Genomic DNA, 10,696 nt, shown 5'->3' on the forward strand with positions numbered 1-10,696 from the left:
AATAAAACGAAAAGACAACCTGTGGGATAAGAGAAAATATTTACAAGTCATATATAAATAATTCATACAGCTCAAGAGAAAAAAAACCCAATCTGATTAAAAATGGGCAGAAGATGTGAAAAGCCATTCTTCCAAAGAAGGCATACAAGTGGCCAACAGGTACAGGAAAAAGTGCTCGACATTACTCATCAATCAGGGAAATACAAATCAAAGCCACAACGAGGTATCATTGTGAGAGATCATCTCACATCTTTTAGAATGGCTAGTATCAAAAATAAATAAATAACAAGTGTCGGCGAGGATGCGGAGAAAAGGGAGCCCTAGGGCACTGTTGGGGTGGGAATGTAAACTGGCACATCCACTATGGAAAACCTCAAAAAATTAAAAATAGAACTACCCTATAATCCAGCAACCTCACTTCTGGGGATATATCCAAAGGAAATGAAATTACTGTCTTGAAGAGAGATCTGCACACTAATGTTCACTGCAGCATTATTCATGATAGCCAGAACACAGAAACAACCTATGTGTCCATTGACAGATGAATATACAATGGAATATTATTCAGCCAAAAAAAGAAGGAAACCCTGCCATTTGCAACAACATGGATAAACCTTGAGGGCATTATGCTAAGTGAAATAAGTCCGACAGAGAAAGACAAATACCACATGATCTTACTTATATGTGGACTTAAAAAAACAAAACAAAACCCGAAACCCCTATAAACTCACAGATCCAGAAAACAGATTGGTGATTGCGGGAAGCAGGGGGTGGGGGGTGGGGCGGTGAAATGGGTGAAGGGGGTCAAAAGGTACAAACTTCCAGCTGTAAGATAAATGAGTCCTGAGGATCTCATGTACAGCATGGTGACTACAGTTAACAATACTATAGCCTATATTTGAAAGTGGCTGAGAGAGTAAATCTTAAAAGTTCTCATCATCAGAAAAAAAATTGTAACTATGTGTGGTGATGGATGTTAAAGTAAACTTTCTGTGGTGATTATTTTCCCACATATATATACCAAATTATTATGCTGTACACCTAAAACGAATACAGTGTTATATGTCAATTATATCTCAACAATTTTTTTTTAATTAAAAAAAAGTAAAAGTAAAAAGAAAAAGAGAGGCTCCTGTTAGAATTTAGATTCCAAAAGAGGTAGCTGGATAGGTTAACTTTTATATATATACTGTTGAATCACTATATTGTATACTTGGAAGTAATATAGCACTGTATGTTAACTATACTGGAAATAAAATAAAGGGCGCCTGGGTGGCTCAGTCGTTAAGTGTCTGCCTTCGGCTCAGGTCATGATCCCAGGGTCCTGGGATCGAGCCCCACATCGGGCTCCCTGCTCCGCGGGAAGCCTGCTTCTCCCTCTCCCAATCTGCCCTGCTTGTGTTCCTGCGCTCTCGCTGTCTCTGTCAAATAAATAAAATCTTAAAAAAATAAAAAGATATACTGTTAAATGCTGGGCTTTGTTTTCAAATGATCACATTTCAGAACTGTTTCTTAGCTTATGTCTCACACGTGACTCGTTAGCACACCCATAGCCATTTTGGTGGGATGGACTGCAGCATTTCCCAAAGAACCTGACTTCTAACTTGGCAAAATGAATGTACTCAGACATTCTGAATTTTTCCTTGGGGCAGACCAACTTTCTAAGTCCCTCTTGGACTAATATATTACAAATATTTTAAAGCAAGAGTGGGAATGTAAAGCATAACCTAATTCTCTTTCCTAGAGAGATTCTATTTTACTTAAACTCTATTTTTACACTAGTCAGAATCCTGCTCTTTGGCCAAGCACTTGCCTTGCACGTCTGACCTTGCAGAGACTGGGGTGAATCGCAGCATGCTAATTAAGAGAACTAGAAGTAGTTGGCAAAGCTTGCTCCCTCGTCATTTTCCCATGATCGCCTCCATCAAGCAGCCCTACCACCAGCTGAGGGAACAGAGATTTTCAATTCAGCTGGGATAAATGTTCTGAAAGGCTGTGTCCAGAGGAATGAGCAAATAGGCAATGTTTCCCAACTACTTGAGTGTTTAAAAAAAAAAAATGTTCCAGAATAAAACAATCTTATCAAGATATGCAAAGAAAATATTTAAAAACAACAACAAACACATTGCTGGTCATGTCTGAATTTGACAAAATCATGTAACATAGAAGCTGTTAGTGTTTTCTTCAGGAAGGAAATGAACCATTTCACATATCCACACTATCTTGAACAATGAAGTTGCATTAAAATAACCAAATTTTACTTTAAAAAATAGGTAGATAGGTAGGTAGTTTGGGGAGCCCGGCTAGCTCAGTTGGTAGAGCATGTGGCTCTTGATCTTGGGGTTGTGAGTTTGAGCCCCACAGAGGGAGTAGAGATTACTAAAAATAAATAAATAAATAAATAATAAGCAGACTTTGAAATAAAAAAAAATACAAAAAATGTTTTTATTTTACCTTGACTGACTCCTTTTTTAAAAAAATTTTTTTATTGTTATGTTAATCACCATACATCACATCATTAGTTTTAGATGTAGTGTTCCATGATTCATTGTTTGTGCATAACACCCAGTGCTCCATGCAGAACGTGCCCTCCTCAATACCCATCATCAGGCTAACCCATCCTCCCACCCCCCTCCCCTCTAGAACCCTCAGTTTGTTTCTCAGAGTCCCTCGTCTCTCATGGTTCGTCTCCCCCTCCGATTCCCCCCCTTCATTCTTCCCCTCCTGCTATCTTCTTCTTAACATACATTGCACTGTTTCAGAGGTACAGATCTGAGATTCAACAGTCTTGCACAATTCACAGCGCTCACCATAGCACATACCCTCCCCAGTGTCTATCACACAGCCACCCCATCCCTCCCACCCCACCCCCCTGAACACCAAGTCTCTGGAAATGATCTGAGATTAATAATTCCTCATATCAGTGAGGTCATATGATACATGTCTTTCTCTGTTTGACTTATTTCGCTCAGCATAATACCCTCCAGTTCCATCCACGTCGTTGCAAATGGCAAGATCTCATTCCTTTTGATGGCTGCATAATATTCCACTGTATATATATACCACATCTTCTTTATCCATTCGTCTGTCGATGGACATCTTGGCTCTTTCCACAGCTTGGCTATTGTGGACATTGCTGCTATAAACATCGGGGTGCACGTACCCCTTCGGATCCCTACATTTGTATCTTTGGGGTAAATACCCAGTAGTGCAGTTGCTGGATCGTATGGTAGCTCTTTTTTCAACTTTTTGAGGAACCTCCATACTGTTTTCCAGAGTGGCTGCACCAGCTTGCATTCCCACCAACAGTGTAGGAGGGTTCCCCTTTCTCCGCATCTGACTGACTCCTTCTTTGATGCTCTTCCTTTCCCTGTGTGGATCCGAGTTTCTGACCTGTATCATGTTCCTTCTCTCCAAACTTCTGTTAGCATTTCCTGCGAGGCAACAAATTTCCTCAATTTTTGCTTGAGCAAGTCTTTATTCCTTCTCCATGTTTGAAGTATATAATTTCACCAGGTACAGAATTCTCAGTTGGTGGGATTTTTCTCTCAACACTTTCAATATTTCAGTCTACTCTCTTCTTGCTGGCACGCTTTCCGAGGAGAAGTTGGATAGAACTCTCTAGGTGTTCTTTCCCTGACTTCTTTCTGGAGTTTTCCCTTTATCTTTGATTTTCTGTAATTTGAAAATGATATGCCAAGGTGTAGTTTTGTTTTGCTTTTGGCATTTATCCTGCTTGGTGTTCTCTGAGCTTTCTGGGTCTGAGATTTGGTGTCTGACATTAATTTGGGGAAATTCTCAGTCATTATTGTTTCAAGTGTTTCTTCCGTTCCTTTCTTTCTTCTCCTTCTGGTATTCCCATCATGTGTATCTAACACCTTTTGTAGTTGCTCCACAGTCCTTGGATATTATGTTCTGGTTTTCCTTGGCCCCCTCCTCCCCCAGTCTTTGTTCTCTGCTTTTTGGTGTTTAAGGAGTCTATCGATCCATCCTCTAGCTCAGAGATGATTTTCCTCAGCTGTGTCCAGTCTACTACTAAGCCCATTAAAGGCATTCTTCATTTGTCGCAGTGTTTTTGAGCTCTATCGTTTCTTTTTGGTTCTTTTTAGGATTTCCATCTCTCTGCTGCCATTGTCCATCTGCTCTCGCACGCTGTCTTCTTTATCCCTCCCTGAGAGCCCTTAGCCTATGAATCATAGCCGTTTTACGTTCCTGGTCTGATAATTCCCACATTCCTACTGTGTCTGGTTTGGATGCTTGCTCTGTCTCGTCAAACTGTGTTTTTGTCCTTTGTGGTATCTTGTAAGCTTTTCTTGCTAGCTGGAGCTGATGTACCAGGTTAAAGGAGCTGCTGTAATAGGCCTTTAGGCCTGTGGTGGTGGTGAGAGCGTGGAGGAAAGATTGCAGTCGTCCTGTGATTAGGTCCCTGTCTGTTAGTGGGCCTGGGCCTCTGGACTATAAACTTAACAAGTGTTTCTCAGTATTTGCTCTCCCCTCTCAGGCAGGATAGGATGGCTGGAGTGAGATTATCTTCCATCCTCAGGTCCGTTAGGCTTTGATAATACCCCAGCAGGTCAGGCTCTGGTTAACTAGCTTCCCCTGAGGGCAGGCCCTGGTAAGAAACACACCATGCTCTGGCTTATTTCCAAAATGGTTCCTTTTCCTCGTCCCCTGCTGGAAATCTGAGAGGATTTTCCTCCAATATTTACTGCTGGAATCTGGTCAAGCTGCCGGAAATCAACCTCACAATGCTGTGGTGCCCCCCCATGAGCCCCCTCCCCCCGGGAGTTGTCCACACGAGGCCTCCAGCAATTTGTCAAGCACAGTTCATGTTTTCCCTCCCCCAACACTGGATCATGGATGCTTCCTTTGGCCTGGGAGTCTCTGCTGTGGTAAAAGCCACAACTTGTGTTTGCCTGTCTCTCCAATCTTGGCCACAGCGGTTTGCACTGTGTCTTCCCCTCTCTTCCGGATCCTAGATGACTTGTTGATTTTTCAGTCTGTTCAGCTTCGTACTTGTTATTAGGACAGAGTGGTGACCCCTAAGCTCCTGGCATGTGGAACCAGCCTCTGCCAGTTTTAAATCTCCACAAACAAGTGAATGAAAGGGATACATGCACATAATTTGAAAGTCAAATAATCCTGCAGCACTTACTCAGAAAAGCCATAGTCCCGTACCCCCATCATTCCACACCTGATTCCACTCCTCAGAGGCCACCATTTTCAGGTGGTCAGAAGTGCTGAGGAGGCGATCAAGGCAACAGACGAGGTTAAGGAGTGCCCTCCTGGGGGAGGGGCTGCAATTTTCAAGAGGACATTTGGAAGGTGACATATGGATAAAGGAGGGAGGGAGTGATTTATGGGGGTACTTAGATGGTAAGCTGTCTGGGAAGAGAAATGAACACAAAATCCTGGGGGCAGGAGTGTGCCAGGCTGTTCTGGATCTCTGCTTCCCACGATGATGTATGGAGGAGTACTGTGGGGAGGCGTGCGGGGGGCTTGTTAAAATGCAGATTCCCATTCAGTAGGTCTGGGGTGGAACCTGAGACACGGCATTTCTAAAGAATTCCCAGTAGGTGCTGATGCCGCTGGTCCAGGAAGGAAACTTGGAGTAGCAAGATCCTAGAGAGGACCTTAGAGCAAACTGACAGAGGGGCCAGTAGGCAGAACCGATGTCACAAAGCCCATAGGGGACCAGATCTTGCCATGCCTTAGGGGGCCACTGTAAGAAGTTGAGCTACTGTTGTAAATGAGATGGGAGCAGAGAAGAGATGTAATCTGGCTTCTCTTTTAGAAGCATCTCCGTTAGGGGCTGTGCTGAGAAGCCATGGCAGGAGGGCAAAGGCGGTTGGGCAGCCGCTGCAGGAATCCAGATGAGCGAGGGCGGCCCTTCCGACCCGGAGGCGGCCGTGGGAATGGGAGAGGAGGTAGCAGCAGGCGGACGTGTGACAGATCGGCCGCAGCAGTGGAAGGAGAGTTGCTTGGAACAGAGTTGCTATTTCTGCCCCAGCCCTCACACTCATCTTCTCTCCCGTACCACTGCCGCTCCTCTAGTCGAGCCCCATTAATTCTCATTACTGTAATTGTCTGCAAACAGATACTGCAAACACCTTCTCGAGAAATGCTTGGTTCAGTCCAGGCCTTTGTAAAGACCTTGCAGTTGCTTAGAGAGTCCACAGCCTAGCAGGAAGAGCCTTCGGAAACTGGCCCTTTCCCACACTTGTGGGTCTCCCTTTCATGAACCCACTATTCTGGCCCAGGGCTTCATGACCCTCTCCCCAGCACATGCCGTGGAGGAGGGACAGCTGCGGGATACTCGCAAATCCTAACACCGCCCTGTCGCCTCCCATTCAAACACCTTCAGCCCGTGTTCTCCACCGTTCCTTTATTGTTGTATCCCATTGCTTCTATCAGTGCTACTCAATATGGAGTCCAGGGACCAGCAGCATCAACATCACCTGGGAGCTTGATAGGAAAGCAAGTTCATGGGCCTCACCCCAGACTACTGATTTGGAATTGGACAGTAGGGCCCAGCAATCCGTGTTATAGAGAGCTCCGCAGGTGATTCTTACACACGCTCGAGTTTGAGAACTAGTGAATACCACCGTACTTCAAATTGAACATCAGTAGGTCCCTACACCATATTTGAGAAAGCTGATCTAGACCACTGGGCTCAACCCTGGCTGCACATCAGGTTCATCTCCGATGTGCAGCCAGGTCTGAGAATCTTGGGAGTTTGGCAGATGGGCCTACATTGTTTCCCACACACAGCCATCTTTTCTGCCTCTTGCTGGGCGCTCTACCTGGAGTGTGTGTCCGTGCCATTTCCATACTGCCAAAACTATCTATTCTAGGAACAGACGGAACCCAAACAAAGCTTCTCCTCAGACTGGTCTCTGATCCTCTTTCAATTTCCTGAAGCCCCATAGGTGGCTTCTATTAGCACTTGTAGCCAAGTAAGACTCCTACATTGTTCTGTTAAAATGCAGCCTCATCCAAAGAAATAGTGTTTCTCAAACTGTGTCCTATGGAGTATTCGTGTTCTGTCATATACTAATGCCCATTTTGTGGAACAACTGTTCTTTGGTCAAAACATAAATACTGAGGGGCGCCTGGGTGGCTCAGTCCGTTAAGCGGCCGACTCTTGATGTCAGCTCAGGTCTTGATCTCAGGGTTGTGAGTTCAAGCCCTACGCTGGGCTCCACTACTTAAAAAAATAAAAATAAAAACTGAGAAATATTGCACACCACATGATTTCTGCACATCGCTCTTTGGGTTTTTCTCCCATCCCTAGACTACCGTTTCTTCTTGCTTTGTTACTACATTTTCTTTCATGGAGCTGGAATTCATATAACACGAGAACAGCCATTTTGAAGTGAACAAGTTCCATGGCATTTAGTACATTCACGGTGTCGTGCCGCCACCTCTATCCAGTTCCAGAACTAGATTTTCATCACATCGAAAGGAAACCCCGCACCCACTCGCAGGCACTCCCCATTTCTACCCCACCTCCAGTCATTAGGCATGTTCTTTCTTTTTTACTTTGAAACTATTTGCTCATCAGAAAACTGGGGATCATACGTCATCGGGTTGTTAGAAGAAACAAGGCAGGTAATTTGTGTAAGTTGTCCAGCACTATACACGTTGGGTACCTAACAAAGGTCGAATCCTTACTTCATTTTCCCTTCGGTCTTGTCGTTCTTTTTTTTTTTTTAAGATTTTATTTATTTGAGAGAGAGAGGGAAACAGCATGACAGGGGAGAGGGTCAGAGGGAGAAGCAGGCTCCCCGCTGAGCAGGGAGCCCGACGCGGGACTTGATTCCAGGACTCTGGGATCATGACCTGAGCCGAAGGCAGTCCCTTAACCAACTGAGCCACCCAGACGCCCTGCCACTATAATACTTTAAAGGAAATCCTAGGCAGGGGTACCTGGCTGGCTTAGTTGGAGAAGTGTGTGACTCTTGATCTTGGGGTCATGTGTTTGAGCCCCACGCTGGATGTAGAGATTAAATGAATAAAACTTAAAAAAAAAAGGGGGGGTGCCTGAGTGGCTCAGTCAGTTAAGCGATTGCCTTCAGCTCAGGTCATGATCCCAGGGTCTTGGGATGGAGTCCTGCATTGGGCTCCTTGCTCAGCAGGGGAGTCTGCTTCTCCCCCTCCCCCTGCTCCTGCTCTCTCTCTCTCTCTTTCAAATAAATAAATAAAATCTTAAAAAAAGAAAAAAGGAAATCCCAGAATCCCAGACATTCTATGAATTCAGCTGTAAAGAGTACAGTGTCTTTAACAGGTAATAACTTTAAACAAACTAACAAAACAAACCATAACCACCAAAAAACTATTACACCTAACAAAATTAATAATTCTTTAATATCCTCTAACAGTCCATATTCAAATTTCCCCTAAATTTTAATAATTTGTTCAAATCAGTACCCCTACAAAGTGCACACGTTACGGACTGTAACAGTCTCCCCCTCTTGCCACTACCCCTTCTGCAACAGACTTTTTAAAAACCCAGTTGTTGAAGAAACTAGGTTTTTTGTCCTATCAAATTTCCTACATTATGGATTTGTATGATTGTATCTTCATAGTGTCTTTTAACATGTTAGTCTACTCCTTGAACTTCCTGTAAATTGGTACTTAGAGTCTTAGATTCTGTATGTGTACATGTATGTATCTGCGATATACTTGAGATCTCTTTGTATCTATGTATCTGTATCTTTGCAAAAAATACTTGATTGGTGGTGAAGTCCACTTCCCATTGCATCACAGTAAAAGCCGTATTATCTGGTTGTCCCACTTACAATTTTCCCCTTTGAGATACCTCTAGCTCCCGGCTGTCCTCCTCTTTATCTTTGCCATTTCTTCTCAGTTCCCTTCACGGACTCTTATGTTTTCAAGTCCTTGTTCTTCAGAGCCCCACTGTCACTGGCCTATATATATGGTCCCCTTTTCCATATTCCTAAGGCTGAGGACTCAAAAGTCTGTATTTTTGATGCACACCCTCTCCACTGAATTCCAAAGCCCAATATCCAGTGACTGGCAGGATGTCCCTGGATGTCGTGAGCTCTTCAAACCTTGTCCCATATGGAATTTGTCCCAAACCTGTTTCTCATGGTTTTCTTTACCTCAATGACTAGAACCACCATCCAAGACAGAAACCCGAGCCATCCTAGCCTTTTCCTCACCTGCCCAAATCGCCGAGCCACAGAACATCTAGATCCTCAGTATCTCCAGTGTGTCTCCTTTTCTTCTAGCTACTCTAGCCTCAGTTCTACAATTCAGACAAAGAGTACAAGTGCACCACCCAGGGTTGCACATTCTCAAGCAGAGCTAGGAATAGTACCTAACTCCATGCTCCAGCACAAAATACACTGGAATCTTGCTGAGGGCTGTAATTGGCTCCAGATTCTTTGCTATGCTTTGGATGTATTGTGCTTTACACATATTGTGAATATGGTTGTAGAAGTTGACTTCAGCGGGGTGAAGCAGCCCAAAGGGGGGAGTTTAGGAGTCAGATTCTATCTGGGTTTCACACCCACTTCCACCACTGAAAGTGCACTCGGTTAAGTTGGTTAATTTGTCTGTACTGTTTCCTCATCTGCAAAACAGGGATCACATTCCTTCACCACTTTTCTGAAATCCCCAAAGCTCTGGAAACTGGAAGGTATGCGTGTGTGTGTTTTAAATAATTTGTTTGGCAGCCAAACCTGACTTGACGGTAAGGATTTGATGACAAAACCTGACCTGAATGAAACGGAGGATATTTATGGTTTTTACTTATCCCAGTTAGAATATCCTTCCATTTTACTGCACAACTGTCTTTGATGACAGGCTGCTGGCCCAGCCCATTGGGACAAGTTCTAGAATATGCTGTTGTACCTTTCAAAAGTACAACAATGTCTGTATTCTGCAACACACTTGACCTCAGGGTTTGTCACACAGCTTCTTTACAGGTTTGTCACACAGACTGATTGCCAAGGAAATTAGTATTCTTAAAGCAATTACAAAAGTGTGTACCCATAGTAAGCCCTACAGAAGCGTTTAACATTTCAGGTAACAGTTAACCCTATGAATGCAGTGAAAGATAAACTATTTTATATCAGAACAGAGTCTGAATTTGGGGGCCTCCATAAAAGTGGGGTTCCTATCATAGCTTTTCTGTTAGAAAGAGATGAAATACCAGAGAGACAGGAAAACCCCTTTTGAATGGCACGCCAATCCTCAGAAGTAACCACGATTCTGAAACTGGTGTGAACTTTGTCCATGCAAGCCTCTTGATTTTCATACATACATATGCATCCATAGCATATATTCTTGTTTAGAACAAAGAATAATCCAGCCCCGAATGGCAGCAGTGCGGAGGCTGAGAAGCCCTGCCCTGTCCCACCTTGCTTCCCCGCTGCCGCAGCTCCTGCACATGCCCCCAGCGGAGCACAGACCGCGATTACCAGCACTGCACACCTATATGCCTCTCCTCCTAGAAGACAAGTTCCTCCGAGGGAAGAGACTAGGGCTTAGCCAACTGCAACAGAAAGGACTCAAAAATTTGCTGAATAAATCCACCATCAAATCATGGGTCCCTCCCGGATGCCGAAAAGCCAAAGCATCCATTTGAAGAGCTGCCAGGGGAAACACCTCTCCGTATCTGGAAGACGTTTCATATATACCCAGGACTTCCACTGGCACTCTGGCCATT

This window comes from Phoca vitulina, unplaced genomic scaffold (assembly GCF_004348235.1).
Source record: "Phoca vitulina isolate PV1807 unplaced genomic scaffold, GSC_HSeal_1.0 scaffold55, whole genome shotgun sequence".
NCBI lineage: Eukaryota > Metazoa > Chordata > Mammalia > Carnivora > Phocidae > Phoca > Phoca vitulina.